Consider the following 18,985-nt stretch of genomic DNA (forward strand, 5'->3'; position numbering starts at 1 on the left):
GAGCACAGGGCCCGACACCTGAATATGGAACCACGCAGAAGGCGTTCATATGACGCTGGGATCCAGAAGGGTGAGGCAGGAAGAGCCCTCTCTCGCCACCTGAGAGCCCGTCACAGCCATGTGCTCGAGGAATCTGGGATCCTAGGTTCAACTCCTGCCTCTTCCAGTGAGTGGCCGGGGGATCCTGGGCCTGTCAATCGGCCTGCTTAAGTCTCAGTTTGCTCATCTGTAAACTGGGGATAATAGAGTCCCCACCTCCTAGGGCTGGCGAGGCAAGCAAGGGAGACAGCGATACGAAGCGTTGCCAGGGGGCCCGGCGCACTTTACAAACACAGCGACTGGTACCTGTGTGCTCCAGGTGGCTCCAAATGTCTTCTGTTTCCCCTCCAGACCCGGTGACCATCTTCCACACCCTGTTCTGTGGCTTGAGAGATTGATTATCCGGACAGCTATGAGAACTTCCTTGCTCTCTGGCTTCCAGTTGGGTGTGGCCAATGGAAGACCCCAGCAAGACTGAGGAGGGTAAGAGGAGAGCGTATTGGGTTATTTATTCCTCTAGCTTCTCCCCTGCCTCACCAGGTCACCAGGGGCTGGCTGTATGCCCTACTGAAGGCGGCCCTCTTTTTTTTTTTTTTTTTTTTTTGTTAGCTTTAATTTTCATTTTTCTCTATTTTTTTTTTATTGAAGTACACTTAGCACACAACGTTACGTTAGTTTCAGGTGCCCAACACAGTGATTCGACAAGTTGAGACATTATGTTATCCTCACCACAAATGTAGGTACCATCTGTCACCATACAACCCGATTATAACATCACTGGCTCTATTCCCAAGGCTGTGCCTTTCAGCCCCACAACTCGTTTATCCCATAACTGGAAGCCTGTACCCCCCCATCCCCCTTCACCCCTTTTACCCATGCCCCCACCCCCACCCTTCTGGCAACCGCCAGTTCGTTCTCTGTATTTATGGGTCTGTTTCTGCTTTTCGTTTCTTTGTGCAGGTAACCCTGTTTGTACAGCCATGCTTCTGGGTTCTCTGCCAGTTACTCCTTTTCTTAGACCTCCACAGATACAACCTAGGGTGCTGCCCGATCCCTTGTCAGTGTCCTCACACCCGCCTACTCCTTTGTCAATAGTCCTCTATTTCCCCTCACCCTCTGTTACCTTGTTTGGGTGGCCTTGTTTGTTTCCTTTGGAAGCCCTCACCGATTCCTTGTCGTTCACTGAGTTTTATGTATCGTTTATGTCTCTCGAAGGCTTTTCCTCAGCCACTATCACAATACATTTTCTCTGGGGCGTGGCAAACCCCCACTTGGCAGAGGAACAGTCAGAAGCCCAGAGAGGTAAAGCGCTTTGCCCAAGGTCACACGGCTAAGGAGCAGAGAGCCGCGTGGGTGGACCCAGAAACCATTACCATTGCCTCTGCTGGCTTCCCCCCCAGCCCCACCTCCCCCGGCCTGAGCAGCACCGTGGGGTAACAGGCCGGCTTCCTCCTGGGCCAACGGGGAAACTTTCCGACACAAATGATCAGAGGAGCTGGGCTGTGGGAGAGGCTTCAGGAAAGAGCCAAAACACAGCAAAGGATTCAGAGCTAGAGACTGAGTTTTTAATAATAAATAAACGCCAAGATCGGGCCCTTCACATGGAAACCTCGGGGTGCCTGCAGCCAGCATGGGGTGCTCAGGAAGCCACCCGCCCTCGGCCTACAGGATTCTCTGGTCATCCTCCAAATGGTCGGTGGGACGGGGTCTTGGGGGATGATCTTCAAACCCCAGAGGGGAGGAACAGTGAATATTCTGGGATGATATTTTTTTCGTACAAATAAAGAGGCCCTTAGAAGTCGTATCGAGTGTCTGAATTTCCTGACTGTATATTAATCCGCTTTCCTGTGAATTATGCAATGCTGTCATGGGGGGAAGCGAGCGGCCGCACGTTGGATGGGCACGCCAGAATCAAAGAGGGCCCACGCTGTGCTGTTGTCTCTGCAAAGCAGCTCACGGAGGCTGGGCCTGCTCAGCGGCGCCCCGTCTTCCTCAGGCCCACGGGGCGCAGGTGTGCCCGGAGGGAGCCCGGGAGGTCACGGCCAACGGCAGGAACCGGGGTGAGCTAGGGAGTAAGTCAGACGCCCCATCGGAACAGGCTACTCCCACACTGATTGCTAGGCTGATGTGCTGGCCCAGGGAGACGAGGGACCTTCTGATTTTCCAAGAGATGCCAGAAACCCAGGTTGTCATGGGAAGCCTTCCAATCTTTAGAAATTGGCGACAAATTCAGATTTCTGAAAGACGCGACGCGGGCCAAGAATAAGCATCGCAGATTCAGTATGTCAGCGGGGTGTCTGCTTCGAGGCTCGGAGAGGAGCGTCTTTTGGACTTGGGCTGCAACTAGGCCCAGACCTTCGTCCCTGTTCGTTTTCTTCTCTTCTCACCCTCCTCGGATGCCTCTCCCTACCGCGTTCGGTTTCCAGGTGCCATAGGAGGAGCACCAGGCTAGGGGTCGGGCATGGACTGAATGTTCGAGTCCCTTCCCCACCCCACCCCTGCCCCGCCCCGCCCACCCACTGGTTGAGGCCTTTGCCTCCAGGTGTGGTTGTATTTGGAGATGGAACCTCTAAGGTGATGAAGGTTACACGAAGTCCTAGGCGTGGGGCCCCGACCTACAGGATTAGCGTCGCTCACTCTCGCTGTGCACACACAGGGGCAGGGCGGTGAGGGGACTCAGAAAGCAGACACCTTCCGTAAGCCAGGAAGAGAGCTCTCGCCAGGAACAACCATCCCGGACCCTGATCTTGGACTTCCAGTCTGAAGCCACCAAGCCTGTTGTATTTGGTTGTGGCGGCCCGAGCTGACCAATGCAGGGCTCACACGCTTTATTTCAGTGGCTCGTGTCCTGGGGACCAATGTTTCCAATCCCCTGAATGGGGATCATCCCAACCTCTCGGGCTTTCTGATGGGATCTGCTTCCTCAAACATAGGTCTGACTATCAGTCTACACACTCAGGTGTGCAAAGAAGGCAACCTTAACTTTCCAAAACAATTATGCCTCCATTCTTTTGGGTGGCAGAAATACTCTCTGGGGGTTGGATTCACCCCCCACCCCGCGATCGCACTCAGGGTTCAGCCAGGCAGCCAGGAGCTGCTCAGGGTGTTTCTAGTAGGGAGGGTTTGTTTGTTTGTTTGTTCATTTTTCAGGAAATTGTGCAATTCTTGAAAGGTGGTCGGGAGGAGGGTGGAAGCAGGGGTCGGGAAGGCTGCTGGGGACTTTCCGGAAATCTGGGAAGCTCACGGGTGGCGGGGAAGCCGTCGCCGGCGACCTCAGCCGCAGATGGCCCCAGTGCGTGCGCTTTTCTGGAAGAAACCTGGACAGCGTGGGAAGCCAGTCCCCGCTGGCTCCCGACTGGGAAATTCTCTCCTCCCCTCGCTCCTCTTACTCAGTGGCTTGTAGTGCCTCTCAAAGTTTTTCTTTATACCTGAGTCCTGAAGCTTTAAGGCAACTCTTTGAGCAGCGGGCACAGGTTCGGCACCAGGCCCCGATTCGTGCTCCAGGCTCCTGGTCCGGCCAGAAAGCCCGAACCGGGAGCACAGCTACTTCTGGGTCCAGTCTTGGCTGGGAGGAAGCCAGCAGTGGTTTCCAGAGGGTGATTCTCTCCCACAGAGCTGAGGAGATCTCTCGCTTTGGAATTTTGCTCGTTCTTTTTCGCCAAGTCTTCACCGGGTCCTCTGCTCCCACTCTCCACTCGTGTGGGCTGTGCGTTCCCCCTACAAACCCTCTCTTCCTCCGGCACAGCGATCCGCAGCTCATCCAGGTGGCTGATTCCAACGGCGCCCCCCTCCTTCTCTCCCTCCTTCCTTTACCTTCTCTGTCCTCTCTGTCTGTACGTCAACATTTGTAAATAGCAGAAGCCGCACGAGACTCTGGGATCAGCCAGACCTGGATTTGAATCCTGGCTCTGCCTTTGGACCTCCCTAGTCTGAACTTGCCTCTTCACCTACGTTGGGTCACAGACCGCGGTTAAAGGGAGATGCCACGATGGATGGAATGCTGCCACTTTTCACCGGCATCTTTCAGTGTCGGGTCCCCTCGTGTGTTCAGATTGTGAAGGGACGCTGTAGAAATGCAGAAACGTGGCAAAGACAGAGGAGGCAACCGCTGTCCCTTTAAGGAATAGCTTCACCCATTGTGGCCTCTTGGCTTGAGTGAGGCCAGAAGGCTGATGGGCAGGAACCTGGGACAATCCGCTTGCCCGGTAGCATCTCAAGCGCTTCCCGGGGGCAAGAAGTGCTCTTATATAATAAGCCACACAAATCCCGCAGCCTCGAAAATCGGCTCCACCTCGTCCGGTATGGGTCCCCGGCTCCTGGGGTGAGATGCCTTCTCTGGCGCTGAGCTTAAGCTCATTGTTATTGGAGGCTCAGGCTGGTGTCTGCACGATAACCCCAGAGCTCGAACACTCAGGCGAGAGGCCGATGGGAAAATCCCCAACACGTGCCTGTTGTCAGATGATGGCTAAACCGCCCTCGTCGCCACCGGGCCTTGTCACAGAGAAATCGTGTTTGTCAGACAGGAATTGTAACCCTGAGGTTATCACCCAGGGCCAGGGGATGGATGAAGAGTGTTTGCACTGTCACCTAGGATCGCTTCTCCTGGAGGCAGGGAGATCCGCAGGGGCAGGACTCAGAGACAGAGCTCGCCAGCTCCAGCAGAGGCAAGAGGCCAGTCCTGGGGAAACCAAAGCTCTGCCACAATTCCTTCGCAGAGAGGGTGATGGATTGAGACATATAATTAATATACGTCTCTATATTTATATATAAAAACCCTTACAAATCACATCCCTTGAGCCAGGTCTTTTAAATAATGGAAGACGGTAGATTATTGCTTTATTAGGCCCTTCCAAAAGCTTATAAAAATTATCTTTTGCCGCTGGGAAGACATTTTATCAGAATTTATGGCAACTCAGAGAGTCTTGAGATATCAGATTCAGAAACTAAGAAGCTTTCTACGGCTCTTTCTGCTGCAGACAGACCCTGGTCTCTGCTCTCCTTGTAAATTAAAATCTCGAACATTATCTACTTTATGAAATAAGACAGTTGGCTCTCCTATCTTGGGTCTGCTCTTTAATTAATATAGACTTGAGTAGGCAAAGCCATAAATGCATATGAGTGGCTCTGGAGTGTGGGTGTGGGATGGCACCGGGAGGCACACGGAGTCCGGAGAGAAGAAAATTCCAAACACACCCCTCCCGGGGGCAAGGCTCTGACGGGGGCGGGGGGCACGCATCCCACCTCTGGCTTGGAGAGGTTTTCTTCGTCACGTTCCCTGGCCAATGCTGGGGGTCCCCATTATTCACCAGCCAGGCTTCTCTGGGGGGGGTCCTGTATCTCCCACATATTTCTTGTCTTAAGTTTATTTATTTATTTTGAAGGGGGGAGGGGAAGGACAGAGAATCCCAAGCGGGCTCCGTGCTGTCAGTTTTTGAGTCCAATGCGGGGCTCGAACCCATGAACCACGAGATCGCGACCTGAGCCAAAGTCAGATGCTTAACCAACTGCACCACCTGGGCACCCCTCCCACGTATTTCTTTTTAGGGCAATTCAGGCTCTGCCTACCGGGAGTCTGCAGCTAAGCAGGCCAGTGTATTCAGAGCCCAGTGCTGAGCCACAGACCTTTGAAACTGGTCCACCATGAGGTGAGTACAGAAATCCAGGGGCGCCTGGGTGGCTCAGCGGGTTAAGCGTCCGACTTCGGCTCAGGTCATGATCTCACAGTTCGTGGGTTCAAGCCCTGTGTCGGGCTCCGCGGTGATGATGCGGAGCCTGCTTGGAATTCTCTTTCTCTCCCTCTCTCTGCCCGCCCCCCACTTTGTCTCTCTCTCAAAATAAATAAACTTAAAAAAAAAAAAAAAAAAAAGAAATCCCGAGAAGCACTTAACTTCCAGAGCAATGTGACACTGCCACAGTATCCTGGTGACTCAGTCAGTGGAATTGTCTCCTCCAGCAGGATTCGGACAAGTTGTCACGTTCTTCCTTTTATTTTCTTAGCAGTCTTTTTTTTTTTTTTTTTTTTTTTTTTTAATCTCAGTTTGCCAACGTGCGTCGCAAATTCATTTCTTTAGCCTCTGGATTCTTTTCTGTATCGTCTTATTTAGATTTTTTTTTTTTTTTTTTTTGTTCCTAGAGTATCTTCCAAGTGATGATCTGTTTATTGGGTTCTTTTCTAGAGTATTCCAGCGGGGCTACTGTTGTTTCCCAGATTACTTTCTGGATCGGGCAACTTCTCTAGTCGTACCTTTCGGAAGTCCACCAGAGGTCTCAGAAACACAGCCGGTCTCTAGCCACAGATAATTGGAGAATTAAGGGGTCCTGGCTGGCCTGGGCGGGGACCCAGCGAGTGTCAGTGAGACCCCGGCAGGGGCCAGCGGACTGTGGTGACTGGTGCTGGGCGGGAGGCCGTTATTCTCCAGGGTCCAGGACCAGCTTAAATCTAACAGAGAATGCATCCAGGGGGGCTGCCGTCCCTCGCCCCCTATCTGCACCCCCTCTATCTGGCCCCTTCCCTCTCGCCCTGAGCATACAGACACTCCATCCTGTCCCAGATGCAACTTCACGGCTCCATCATCTCTGCTCTGTCTCCTGGTAAAAATGAGCGAGAGACAGAGAAAAATTGCTCTGGCGAATAATAATCACAGTCTCTCCTAATCGTAGCTCGCCGTCGTGGCCGAGACGCCGACAGCTCGCCAAGTATTCCCGCGTTCCCCCACTATTCCCCAGCCTCTTTGCCGTCGGTCCTCGCCATGTCCTAATTCTGACCAATGGGCTAGGTGCGCAGGTGACGAGTGTCATTTCAGGTTCGAAGCATTTAAAGGCTGGTGTGGGCTCTCCAGACCTTAAACCCCTGTCGCGGTGACTTGGGAAGCCAGGAGTTGAGACGGTGAAGCCAAAAGGTGGAACCAGAGAACTCGGTATGAGAGAGAAATAATTATGTGTTAAGCCACTGAAATTTCTGGGTTTGTTACTACAGCACGGCTTAACCTCATCTGACTGATACAGCTTCACAGCTTCTAAAGCAGTTTTTCAAACCACTGATTAACCTGATCTTTCTAAGAGCCGCAGGAGAGAGGTCCTATAAAGACAACTGATCCCAGGGGGTATCTGAGACTCAGAGAGAGGAAATGGTTTGCCTGATTACCCAGTTTCTAAGTGGCACATATGGGAATCCACACTCTGTCCCAACCAAAGAGCTCTGACATTGGAACTTCTTTCCAGGGGTGTTTCTATTTTCAAGCAAGGGGCCTGCAGAAAAGACAACCCCCAAGAATGAATGTGGACGTGTGGAATTAACCCTGGGCTCAGCCAACGAGAGAAAGTGCCCAGGGGTAGACTTTCCGGCCAGGCTACAGGAAGGTGGAGGTGATTGAGGAGGTCTGTATGACCTGGAGATAATGCTCCCTCCTGAGTCCCATCGGGAAGATCATCCATCTGGTCCCCATTTGTTGAACAAACTCTGGTACTCAGGTCACGGCAGCAGGAACTCAGACGTCGCTGGAGAGCTGAGGTGGGGGTCGCTGCTCCGTCAGGCCAGCCTCGTGGAGGATTCACAGGCAAACTCCATCTGACCTTGGCCAGCACTGCCTGCCTGGCGTCCGGTCCCACCTCCTTCCCCAAAAAGGGTGTCGGGCAGCCTTCCAGGATGGGTTTTTATTCCTTTTAATAGAGAAGTAGGAAATGAGCCTTAAGAGAAGGTGAGGAGTTATTGCTACATTTAATGGCTCTAAAAATATCTCACCCGGGGTGGCTGTGAGTTCACTCCTAGGTGCTGCTCCGGTGTTCCAGGGAGAAGTAGCCAGAGCCCAGGCGGAGCTCCAGAAACCAAAACGGCCAACCCAGCTGAGATCTCCGAAAAGGGAGGGCCTGTCCCAGGCCAGCTCAGTAAGAGCAGGGCCCAGTCTCGGGTGTTGGTCCCGGGACAGGATGTGTGTAACCTGTTCCGGAAGAGTCTGCCTAGGTCCCAGTCTCCTGTCGCGGCCCGAGTTCACCTTGAGACCCTGGGCGCGTCTCTCCCACCTCCGCTCTAGACCCCAGTATCCCTGTCTGTAAGCAGGGGTTGTGTCCTTTGTAAGGTCCCCTCCGTAGCAGACGCCGCTGGTGGCCTTCCCAACGCTGCGGCCGCACAGATATGGTTCAGGATCCCTCCCTCCCGTGCCCAGGTCCAGGACAAAACTTTGGCCTCAGGGGTGGCTCACAAAAAGGCCTTTATCACCTGCCCTGGAAAGGCAGACACAGCCGAGCGAGAGGCAGAGAGCTCCATGGTGACAACACCGGAGATGTCTGTGTGCAAACACCAGGGCAGTTCTGTCATGCAAAGGCCAAGGCCCTGCTTGGGAAGACCTGGGGGGTCCTGAAATGTGGAATGGGGACATCTGGATGGATGTCCTCGGGCACATGGATGCCTGGGGCCTTTGGAGCTTGCAGGGGCAGCGTGCCCTGCCCGTAAGAGCAGGTGCTTCCTCCGCCCTGGCTGGGGGGGTGGGGGGTGGGGGGTGGGGAGGGGGGCTGGAGCAGCCTCCCCGTCACTAGGCAACAAACGCTTCTACTGGGAGCCCGGCTACCAGGCTGAGACGTAGGGCAAAGGCCCACATTGCCGCGGAGGCTGAGGTGGAAGGCGGTGGGACCGGGGGTGGCTCTGCAGCCGAAGAAAAGCAATAATGAGTGGCGCGGTCCCGGCTCAGTGTGGGCGGAGCTCCGGGGGAGGGGGTGGGGCTCAGGGGTTCTTGTTTAAGGGGGCTGGCGTGTAGGACCAGAGACACAAGAATCTCTTGACGGAGGGCACTTCCTTGGGGCCTGGGAATTTCATACCCCAGCAAGGACCCCGGGGAACGGGCCAAAGTGGTTACTCAGATGGTTATTAGAGAAAACCAGGCAGGACTCCGAGCAACATGCAAGGGCCCGAGGTGCCCTGGCAGGTGGCAGAAGGAAACATGAAGGCCGAGGGAAGGAGGCAATGATGACACAGGCACATGGAGGCCAGAAGACCCACCTGGAGATTCCGCTCCAGGAGGGCATCCGACGGGCACCCGCCCCCCCCCCCCCCCCGCCCCCCAAGGCCATCAGGAATGCACTGCGGAGCGTGAAGCAGCCTGCTTAAAACCTCGGCGACACCTCTCCCCTGCAGACCTGTCACCACCGGGATCGTAAATGTCCAAGGACTGCGCTGCATTCTGAAATCCTTCTCCACCTTGACCCTGAGGCCACGCCTCCCTCCGGCGGCTCCCGGCCAATGAATGAGCGTGGCAGGGACACCGAGGCGGGCTGCGTCCAGGGGATCCGCGGGGACCTTGGCCCTAGGACTCCCCCACAGCCTTGGTGACCCTTCCTTAGTCCCTGCAGGCACTCCAGAGCGTTTCCACCCAACCTTGATCCCGGTCTTTGGTGCCAGACTTGCCCGGCCGTCTCTCCACCTTCTCTCCAAGGCAGTTCCCTGGTAACACCCTTGTACATTTGCTTCTGGGAATAACACACAGAGGGAGGAAGCCACCCCAAGGAAGACGGAGCCGTCTTTGGGGGTTCTCAAAAATGACACTGAGCTGTTGAAGCCACCGGCCCTGCTGTCCCTCCTGTGAGATTCCCACTGCAACCTGATGCCAAGTCCCTTGTGAGCCAATGACGTCACTTCCCTGTTCATAAGCCCGCCTGTCATGGATGCAGCGGCCCGCTGTGATCTCCTGAGACTCTGAGGTTCAGGCTGTGTATTGCTAGGTCTCGAACCCAGGTCTTTTGGCTTCTACATCGTGGCTATTTTCCCTGAAACACAAGATTCTAGACACAGTGATTTTTGGTTTTTTTCCAAGCCAACAATCTTTCTTCAGCAAACGATGCACGATTCTGTAAACAAATAGCCACTCACTAATAGATCCAGTGAGTCACCGAGGGCTGCTAAAATTTGGTATTTATAAACGAAAATTAGCACGTTCGAAGGCTCTTGAAGACTTGATTCAGCATTTGGCAAAGACGTCGGGCGGCCATGCAGCACTTGGCCGCATCGCAAAACGCTACCACATGTTCCCACAGGCCGAGATGTCCTACGCGAGAGGTCCGGGCATCATCGGGGCTGCCTGGGGCTGGTCCTGGTTTGCAGTTGTCGCTATTCTTATGTTTTAATTACGAATCGCTGTTGGTTTAGTTCCCTCGTCATCAGGGCAGCTTGTGGCGGGTTGTCGGTTAACCCCACAGCATGTAGGGATGCGTATTTGCACCAGCGGAGTGTGGGGCCTATCATTTTCCAATAACTACTAGACTCTGAAACATGTAGGTGTTACAGTTTGGTTATGAATCACCCCCATGCCCTTATTTCTGTACAGAGGCTCTCTCGAGGGCTCCCACGGGGCTCCTCTGTGCTCTCACCGCCTGCTCTTTCCTTCCTGCCCTGGGATAGGATGAGATTCGTGGTCTGGGGGCTTTGGTGTGTCCTAAGGGGGCTGTGGATGAAACTGTTGGGGAGCCACTGTTCTGGAAGATTCTAGAACTGAGGCGCGGGGGTGCTGAGGAAGGGGAAAGGGAGGAGGGGAAAGAGGCAGGAGCAAGGCTCTTGACGTCCACTCCCACGTCAGTTAGAGACGCTCCATGGTGGCTTGCCATCTGTGTTCTAGTCCTGCGGGGGGCTGGGTAGGGCAGGATAGGGTGAGGGGCTGACGGTGAGTGGTAAGCAGAGACCAGAGACCGTTTACCACTAGTGTCTGCTGGGAGGTGACCCTGACCTGATCCTGTATCACTGCTGTGGTTCCATGGATCCAGGGCTTTCTGCTGGCCATAGTTCACAGAACAGACAGGACAGTGGAGGGCCAGGTTTGGAGTTAGGACAGGCACTGGGGCAGCTTAGAACTCCAAGGTAGAAAGAACGACTCCAGGTACTATTACCGAAAGGATGAGGACCATAATAGGCAGGCTTTACTGAGATGTTCTAGGCACTTGATGTATTCACTTATTTAAGCCTGGCAACAATCCTATGAGTTTTGCAGATTACGTCCGTTTTGCAGATGAGTAAACTGAGGCATGGGTAAACTAAATAACTTGCCCCAAATCATACAGTTAATAGGTGCCAGAGCCAGTAGCCTGTCTTGGGATGGCCGTGCGCCCCACAAGAGAAGGTCACTGCCGGCAAGGGTCCTCGGTACCAAAATGTCTCCCGAAGGTTCCGGTAATCCCTCGCCCCCCACCTCCTTCTTGAGGTCTGGAGTCATGAAAATGCTTCTCTCACTAGTCCCAGTATCTCACTACCGCCCGTGGTTTTCCCACATCCTGCTCACGGCTTTGCGTTTCTTTATTAAAACCTCCTCTGGGGGCGCCTGGGTGGCTGGCTCAGTCGGCTGGGCTTCCGACTTCGGCTCAGGTCATGATCTCACGGTCTGTGAGTTCGAGCCCCGCGTCGGGCTCTGTGCTGACAGCTCAGAGCCCGGAGTCTGCCTCGGATTCTGTGTCTCCTTATCTCTCTGACCCTCCCCCATTCATGCTCTGTCTCTCTCTGTCTCAAAAATAAAAACATAAAAAAAAAAAAAACCTCCTCAAATTAGCTTAATTCAAATGTGCCATCCGTTACAGGGCTATGAGCCTGTTTCATAGAATTCTACACGCCATCGATTATGAACCACACCCTCAGTTCCTGTTTCATTAAGACAGAGAAAAACTGGAGCCACGCTATGGACCGTAAGGCCAATGTGAGAGTGTGAAAATGCGTGTCTTAGAAGCGTCCTACATCTTATTCCCACTTCGTGGATGGAGGGGTAGCAAAACAGAGGAGAGAAATAACTCGCTTGAGTAACCCAGCCAGTTGATGGCTGAACCAAGGGTCAGACCGGACAGCTCTGTTCTAGATCCTGTGCCCTAACTGCCCCCATGCTGCTCTGGATGTGTGGAGCAGGGTTCCAGAAAACTCTACGGGGGGCGGAGGGCTTGCAGCTGAGGCCGAAGGCCTGGGGGAGCCAGGCCCAGGGGTGCTGGGCACTGTGGGGGAGAACAGAATGGGCAGCTCCCCCCCCCCCCCCCACCCCGGCAGAGAAGTCAAACGCCGTCCTGGACGGTGGGGAGGCCTGAGATGATGCCCCAGCCTCCCCCAAAGAGGCCTTGGTCCCCCCAACCCGTGCCTTCCAAGTTCAACATGGCATCCGTCGACAAATATAGCCTAGGAGAAACCTAAGTAAATGAGTGGCTGCTCGAAGCCGCAGGACAGCTAACCATAATGGGGGTTTTTGGTTTTTCTGCTTGAGACACAAACAGCACATTCCTTAGCTGAAATAGCCGGGTGGAGAAACAGGGCATCATTGGACGGGAACACCCGGCCAGGACGAGCCAAACAAGACAGAAATAGGCCCAAGCTACCACATGAAGGGAGCTCATCAGCGCTTGGCCGACGGTGCCCGGCCCGGCCCTGCCCTGCCCTGCCCTGCCCGGGGCGGCTGTGTCACCTGGGGAGGCTCTGGCTTCGCCCCCGGGAGAAGGCAACCGTGTGCGTGCCCGGGGTCTCGGCTGGGGACAGCTGGGGCAGCAGCCCCCTCCCCGGACAAGGGCGCACGGGACCCGGTGGCTCCGCCCCCGCCGTGCCCACGCAAACACGCGCTCACAGCCCACCAACACACGCGGCGTCCCCTCACCCGTACACCCGGACGCGTGGCATCGACCTTCACGTCCAGAAGTACGGACGCGCGCTCGCACGGCGAGGCACGCACGTTTGGGCTGTGCGCGCACCCAACGCCGAGGCCCACGCGGGCCGCGATGTCACGCACACGTCTACGTACACACAGACACACACACCTGCGGCCTTGTGGGCATGGTGTCCGCGTATCCTTGCAGACGCACGAGAGTAAATGCAGGCAAGCCCACAGCGCGCGCGGCCACGAGAGCGGCCACGCAGCGCCCCCCACCCCCCCACAAGCACACACCCACAAGCACACAATCTTAGTCGCATTGTCCCTAGCTCCAAGGACCTCCTCTTTCCCTGGGCAAGATCACCCCAGAGGTAGCTGGGCCCGGGCTGGTGTCATCGCATCTGAATGAGCACCCAAGGATAGGTTCAGGGGGCTCTGGGGCGAAGTCCAGAATCTGTCTTGTTCCACACCCCGCACCCCCAGCTCCCAGCCAGCCTAACCCCACTTCGTTCCCTGGGTCATCTCCCGGAGTGAGTAAATAGACCGGTTCCAAGCCATCCTTGTAGACTGGGCCTCGTCGTGTCCACCGCCCGTCGCTACCCTGTTTGCTGTGAACCTCCCGGTCCCTTTGAGGCTCTGAGCTCTGTGGGGCCGGGGACCCCGGCAGCCCCGTGCGTCTCTTCACGCCCCCTACGGTGCCTGTGCTCGGTGTGCAAATAAAGGAGAGAAGCAAAGAACAGGGACTGGCATTCCCATTTAACAGCCAGGAAGACTGAGGTCCAGAGAAGGGCAGCACTTAGCTGGCTACCCTCAGCAGAGCTGGGCCGACTGGGCCTGTGGCCTCTGTGGCTCTGTACCCCAGTCCTGCCCCCATCTGTGGGACCCCTTGATGCCCTCCTCCCCCTCCTCCTCCCCCTCAGGCCTGGGCAGTGCCACCGGGACAAAGGCAGGTAGGCAGCAGGGTGTCCTGGGAGCCCCTGGGCTTCCCATCCAGGCTCTGCCCTGTCCCAGCCCCCAGAGAGGGCTGGTGGCTCCGGGACGAAAGCCTAGTTCCAGCGGGACCTCCACCCCGCTGAAGGGCTGGCTGCCAGCTCTTGCTTGTGTCCGTTCCCCTGCTCCTCTCCAGAAGCTCCCCCGACCTAGGCACGGACCACAGTTTCCTGGCCCCGAGATGCAGGCTAGAGGGGAAGAGAAGCAGAAGGAGACAGCAGGGGTCAGTGTTTGTTCAGTGGAGGCCGCGCAGGGGGAGCGGGGGAGGACCAGTGTCTCCCAGGCAGGGCACCCAGCAGACAAGCCGACACAGGGTGTCAGATCCGCACGCCGAGCCCCTGGGCGCGACTCCGAGCCGGGAAGCCCAGCTCTGCGTCCGTCCGGGATCCCACACTGGCATGGCGGGAAGGACCTTTAGAGTGTCCCAGCTTGGGAACATTCCGGCTTCTGTTTTGGAACAGCAGAACCCTTTCTTCAGATGATGCTGATGATTTTTTTTGTTTTGTTTTCAGTTCTCAGCCAAGGTGTAACTTACATTCAGTAATTTCACCCCCAGAGCACGCAAGTCTGCTAGTTTAAAAAGCACGGTGGCGTCACGGCTACCACGATCGGGGTTAGGAGAGGTCCACTGGCCCCGCTTAGGTCCCCCGCGGCCCTCCGGGGTCGACAGCTGCCCTCCCCCCCCGCCACCACTGGTTCAACCACTGATCCCCTCTTCCAGAACGACGTATAAATGGGATCCTGCATTGTAACAGCCGTTGCATTTAACGACGTATGTAACGATGCGCTAGGATTATGCCCACGGTGCCGTGCGTGTCCGTCGTTCATTCCTTTTTATTGCTGAGTAGTATTCCATCGTATGGAGGAACCGCGGTTTATTTACCTATTCTCCACCGAGTGGCAGCTAGGCTGTGTCTACTTTCTGGCCATTACACACAAAGCTTCAGTGAACAATTGTGTCCAGATTTTATGTGAACGTAGTGTTTTCCCCCTCCTTGGTAAATACCTATGGTGGGGATTGCTGGGTCACATGGTAAATCTATATTTAACTTTCGGAGAAACTGCCAAGGTTTCCCAAAGTGTCTGTAGCGTTTTTGCCTTCCTGCCAGCAAGGAGGGAGAATTCCAGGTGCCCTGAATCTTCACCAGCAATTGGTGTTGTAACTTCTCGCCATGATTCTAGCAGGTGTCTATCAGGTGATGTCTTGCTTAGAAACCCCAATCTACAGAACAGGAAAGTAGAGTTGCCCTGGGTGAAGGCAGGAACTGAATGGGGGCCCGGGGCTCTGTGCGCTGACCCCGCCTCATGCACAGAAGGGGCTCCTGAGTATCTCTTGGAGCCAAGGCCACAGCCAGAGAGAGAAGACGGGTTGCCTGAGGTGACACAGGGCAACGAGAGGGAACGGGGCTAGGACCAGACCTTTGAGCCAGTGACTTGTCCTTGGGAGCATTGTGTCACTCCTGGAGGGGAGGGACACTCAAGCCAGCTCCGGGGGCGTCCTGGCTGGCCGGACCAGAGACTGAGTTGGGCACAGAGATGCTGGCCGTTCCAGGGCTGATACCACTTGGGGGTATCTGATAAGGCCACACGGTGTGGGAGACGCAGCCGTAGACAGGAAGCCTTGCTTCCTCCCGCATGGACCTCTCTACAGGGCTGCTTGAGTGGCCTTATAATGTGGTGGCTGTCTTCGCCAGAGTAGCAGGGCAATGTCCTTTGCCCTAGCCTCAGATGTCACAGACCCTCATGTCCACTGGATTCTATTGGTCACACCTGACCACACTGTCACAATGCGGGGGAGGCCGGCTACATACGAGTGGGCATCGAAAGATGTGAAGAACACTGGGGGCCATCTACCTATCGAGACCAACAAGCTACGTGATTAGAGATAACGGCAAGTGATTTGAGTAACCCAGAAAATAATAGGAGCAGGAAAGGTACATGTCTTAGTTCCAGCGTCCCCAAAAGCAGAGCCTGAGACAAGGATTTGGTGCAGGTGGGTTATCCACGAGCTGACTGCAGGAAGCAGTGAGGGAGCAAGACAAGAGAGACAGGGAAATGAGAAAAGCAAATACAGGTGTTTCAGGGAATCGGTTACCTCTGTGGACCACTGGGCCCAGTACCCCTGGACACCCTCTGTGGTGCTGAGCAAGACACATCTCAGAACTGTTCCGCTGAAGGCCATGAATTTGTGGCGTCTATCTACCAGTTTCCATCCGTCCCTCATTGAACGGGCCATCAACTCCCCTGCATTGCAACCTCCAGCCCACACCCCCCTCTCCCCCACCATAATATACAGAGGTTAGACACGCTGCCGAGGCTTTTTGGAAAACGCCAGGAACAGAAAAGCCGGGTGGCGAGTCAGCTCCAGAACTGTTCATCGCCCACCGCGGTAGTCAAACTCCACTCAGGCAGCCTGAATGGATGTGGCTCAGACCACTTCCCAAGGCGGTGCCATCCAAGCTGGAGCCCTTGAATCCGAATTACCCAGCAGAGGATGTGGGAACAGCAAGGGAAGGGTGAACTGGCTGCAGAGGCCCTCAGGGCCGTGTGGCGGGAAGAGAGGAGATGGAACGTGGTCAGAGACCTAGGTTAGGGCCAGATCACATAGGGCCCAGCAGGCCACAGCGGGGAGAGGGGTTCTACCAAGGAAATAACTTACTGTGTGACCTCAGGCAAATCGCTGCACCCCTCTGAGCCTGGTTTCCTTACAGACCGGACAACACAGATACCATTCTAAGCATGGTCCACTATGAAACTCATGTTAGGCACGTTGTGTATTTCATCTCTGATGGTTCAGGACTCTGCCTCTCTCCTGACACCCCCGCCCCCCGCCGTCTCTCTGTCCCCATGTCCTTAAAACTCCAGCTGCAAGCAGAGTGTGAAAGTCCATGAGTCCTCCTAGTCAGGCCACAGTGACCGAGCCCCCTGCTGGGTGGTGGGACCAGAGCCTTCGCGGGTCAGTCCCCAGTGCCCTTGGCAGTGTGGCCAGCCCACGCCCCTCAGCTGCCCGCACCCCAGCTGGATCAGGCCGCCTCATGCCTCGGCCCCGAGCATCGCCCCTCCTGTGCCAGCACACTTCTCTCCTGCTGTTCCACCTGCCGGAATGCCCTCCCCCGCTTTGCTCTGCTTGCTTCCCTCCCCTTCCTCACACTTCAAGAGGCGCCTCCCCTCCACCTGAAAGTTTCCTGATTCCCCTGTCGTCCCCGCTCTCCTTCCCTGCGTGTCAAACCTAAAACGGTAGGCTGGGTTCTCAGTTTACCTACCTGTCTCCCCAAGGGGTCCATCCTTTACCAGGACACGTGTGATTTGGGGTTATGCTTGATGTTATTATTCGTCCTTCCTTTCTCCTTGTCACTGGCTGACACAATGTTACATACTTACTTGTGTCTTTGTCTGTTCCCCCAACTACAACTTTCTGGGAAGAAAGGGGGCTCTTTTACCCCCTTTCTCCCCATTGCCTAACAAGCACCTGGCACAAAACAGATGCCTAATAAATATCTGTGGCATAGTTGAAGGACTGACCTTCCCATCCCTGAGCCTGTACGATGTCATAATACCAAAAGCCAGCATCTGCCAAATAGTTACTATGCCCTGACCACAGTGACAGCGTCCTCTCTAATCATTGCAATAGCTTGATTTACTCCAGAATGCGTACCATTATTTTCTCTGCATATATACATGTAGATTTATTATATGCGTTAATACACACATAGGAATATATAAAGTCGAATATATTAATTAAATTAAATTAAATATAATTAAAGTCTAATATAAACTAATAATAAATGTATTAATGTCTAATATTATCTATATTAAAATACAAATAAATATATGTATATTTATTTATTATCTATATTATATATAGGTATCTATATCTATATTTATAATATTATCTATATTAAAATATAAATAAATATCTGTATACGTTTCATACATTACAGAACCTAGAATACATATATAATAATCATATAATATATATGTACGCACACATTCACGAAGCAGATACTTGTATAGCACTTAAGATGTGCGAGCCCCTTGCCTCAGAACTTTACAAGTATTGATTCATTAATTCTCAAAACAGCCCTTGGAGTAGGTTGAAGGGCAGCCCCAGAAAGTTACATCCAGGTCCCAACCTCCGGAATCTGTGAATGTGACCCTATTTGGTAAAAGGGTCTCGGCAAAGGTAATGAAGTCAAAAAAATTTAAGGTGAGATCGTCCTGGATTATCCGGGTGGGCCCTAAGTCCAATGGCAAGTGTCCTTACAGGGGACAGAGAGGAGGGGGGGGCCATAAGAAGACCAGCCCAGCCACAAGCCAATGAACTCTGGGGCCACCCGGAGGCGAACAGGCAAGGAAGGGTCCTCTCCGCAACGCCTTCAGGGGCAGCGTGACCCTGCCAGCACTTTGATTTCAAACTTCTGGCCTCCAGAACTGTGGGAGCATAAATATCTGTTGTTTTAAACCCCCCAGATCGTGATAATTTGCCACAACAGCCCTAGAAAGCTAATACAGCTCTGTTGAGTGTTATTATTGTCCCCATTGTACAGATAAGGAAAATGAGGCACAGAAAGATCGAGTAACTTGTCCAAGGCCACACAGCTAGTGAAAGGTGGAGGTCAGATTCAAATCCAGAGTCTGTGCTCTGAACCATGATGCTCAGCAGGGAGAGGTTACGTGACTTTGGCCACCGGCCCTCAGCCGGTAAATGGCAGATCCAGGATTCGAACCCAGGACGCTCCGCAGAGGGCATCACCTTCCCCTGAGGCTGTAGCACCATTAGCTTCCCAGTCCCTCCCCACAGGGCCCTCTTTCATGGGGGGTGGGGGGAGTGTCAGAGGAGCAGGTCCGTGTCTGGGACTTTCCCAGTCGGACCACCCGCCTGGCCAACTGGGCCCCAGGTTGTTCCACGAAAGACCACGATTACACATTGCAACCCGGCACCTTCCCGCTTTATCTTCCCACAATTAGGCAAAGGCTGGTGGTGACAAATGGCCCCCACGCCCATGGCATCACGGCTCCCAGGGACTCTGCTCTCGTCCGCAGGCCGCTGAAGCTCATTCATCCTTTTCGGGCTGCCCGGGTTGGAGTGGATAAATCAAGCTAGCTTGTGAGCCAATTACAAGGTCATCACTCAGCGGAGAGAGAGGATTGCCTGGGGTTTCTGAACTTCATATTTTATTAGAACGGCTGGCAGGGCAGGGAGGGCCACTGACCTCAGGAGAAGCATGGCTTCCAATCCATCAACACAGCGCACATGCCCAGACAAGGGGTCGCCTCTCCTCGTTCTCTATAGGGCTTGGCGTTCAGCCCTCAGTGCGGGTCCATGGACGCAGGGGCAGGAGGGTCCAGGCTCCCTCCACCCT

At 54.5% G+C, this 18,985-nt stretch overlaps 2 long non-coding RNA genes across 2 annotated transcripts; both read right to left on the reverse strand.

Moving 5' to 3' along the window:
- Positions 1-7,250: 7,250 nt before the first annotated feature.
- On the reverse strand, positions 7,251-9,077 carry LOC122209026. The gene is made up of 2 exons (XR_006197411.1): positions 9,032-9,077; positions 7,251-7,698 (listed from the first exon to the last, which is right to left on the reverse strand). It is a non-coding gene; the product is annotated as an uncharacterized LOC122209026 (long non-coding RNA).
- Positions 9,078-14,574: 5,497 nt separating this feature from the next.
- On the reverse strand, positions 14,575-17,104 carry LOC122209027. The gene is made up of 2 exons (XR_006197412.1): positions 16,886-17,104; positions 14,575-14,844 (listed from the first exon to the last, which is right to left on the reverse strand). It is a non-coding gene; the product is annotated as an uncharacterized LOC122209027 (long non-coding RNA).
- Between the last annotated feature and the right edge of the window lie 1,881 nt (positions 17,105-18,985).

This window comes from Panthera leo, chromosome E2 (genome assembly GCF_018350215.1).
Source record: "Panthera leo isolate Ple1 chromosome E2, P.leo_Ple1_pat1.1, whole genome shotgun sequence".
In the NCBI taxonomy this organism is placed as follows: domain Eukaryota; kingdom Metazoa; phylum Chordata; class Mammalia; order Carnivora; family Felidae; genus Panthera; species Panthera leo.